Genomic DNA, 1,852 nt, shown 5'->3' with positions numbered 1-1,852 from the left:
TCTTAAGTCCCAAGACACAAACCTGAAGTCCAAAGGTTATTGAAGGAAAAGATGAGTCATGGGTCCCAGCCACCAGGCCCTGCAGGCACAGGCAGCCTGGCAACCAGCAAGGCCATTCACTTGAACTGGTATCTGGATGGGCACAAGCAGAGTTTTTTGAGAAGAAAGGAAGAACAGCTCTCAATCAGGGAATGGGTCCCAGAAAATGAGTTGCAAAGAAGAGCTGGGGCAAGGGTTTTTATCTGGGTCAGGGGTTTGTCCAGGCTTGTTTTAAGGCGGAGCTCATGCATCTGTTTCCCTCATGGTGGGGCACACATGCTGTATGGGTCCAGTTCTTCTAATTTTGGAGTGCATTCGAAGGTCAGGCGACACTCTGTCTAAAAGGTTTGGATGATAAAAAACATTATCATATCTTCTTCCTGGAATGTGATGGGGCTTGGCAAACAGCCTTTGTTTTAGGTTGTCATCATCTTAAAACTTATTATATTTTGAGTTTATACTTTAACTATAATATATTCTTAGAGGTCCTGTTTCCTACCTCACAATCACCATAATATCATCAGTGTAATAGACTAGCATGATTCCTTGTGAAAGGAACATGTAGTTAAGGTTTCTGAGGACTAAGTTATAACTTAGTTAGGGAGAGATAATATAATTCAGAGGTATGTCCGTGTTAGGGTTCAAAGATTGATCTAATTAGTAGTGACACAGAGAAGACAACAACAATGCAACTCCATAAGATCCAGCTAGCTGGGATCCAAGTTTCTGCCCAACACAGTGGGTTGCAGCAAGGACCCTGAACCTAGAATAGAGGGGCCTTTTATAGCTCAGGAGGGCAATACAGGATATATTGTCAGTAACTTTCCATAGTATGCAGCACACAAGGGAGGGGGTATGTGAAGTTAGGGTCCAGCTGTCACCACCTGCTTGAGTCTAGATAAGGACTCTCAGTTAAAGTTAGGTTAACTTTGTTCTGGCGCTGCCAGGCCTGCCTGTCTTGGTGCCACCAGGCCCTCCCATCCTCTGCTTATTTACAAGTTCCTGCCCTCTGTTTATTTACGAGTTCCCGGGCTCCTCAGGCCCCATCCTCAAAGCCCTGACATGGCGGCGATTATGCTAAATTGGCCTATGCTAACTCAACCTAATATATGCTAACTTGGGCTAACATACCTCCCTCTAGTTGTACATAAAGAAGAATATTCTCATTGGTACTGTCAAGCAATTTACAGAAGCAGAAGAGCATCAGGTTAAATGTTCACAGAATAGAACTTTTCTCATTGGAAAGTTGGGCATAGCTTTGTCTCAGGACCATAAGCTGAATGATGTTCAGGCGATCTTTTATTGTGGAGGGCACTGCATATGGAAGCCATCTTGAGCTATCCGCAATCTTGAGCTACCCACCATCTTGGAAATCATTAGGCTTCACATCCTCACTGAGCAAACTGTTTCTCAGAAATCATGTGACTGACTGTTCTCCCCGAGGGGCAGTTGGGTTTCTAGGCAATGGGAGAGATCCACCCACACCAATGATTGGTTCATGCTGTTCTATCTCATTTGCATTTTGGGCAACCAATCGGTGGCCACCAACCTGTATATAACTTACCAGTTTTCCTCAATAAACAGAAGAAGAAGACTTGATCAGCACCTCGTATTGTCTCCACTCTGTGTGTGTGTGTGCACGCGTGCGCTTGTCCCATCTCTCACTCCTTACCCCAGGGAACCTGTTCGACTGTCCCCCCACCCCACCCCACCCCCCCGGGTCGGGACACATGGCGCCTGAACATGGACCTGGGTATGAGGGATCCAGTGAAGAGCTCCCGAGGAAGGCTCCAGTGCAGAGCAAGTGAGAAAA

This window comes from Tupaia chinensis, unplaced genomic scaffold, assembly GCF_000334495.1.
Source record: "Tupaia chinensis unplaced genomic scaffold, TupChi_1.0 Scaffold148039_1, whole genome shotgun sequence".
NCBI classification, from domain to species: domain Eukaryota; kingdom Metazoa; phylum Chordata; class Mammalia; order Scandentia; family Tupaiidae; genus Tupaia; species Tupaia belangeri.
Note: the sequence above shows the minus strand (reverse complement) of the source record.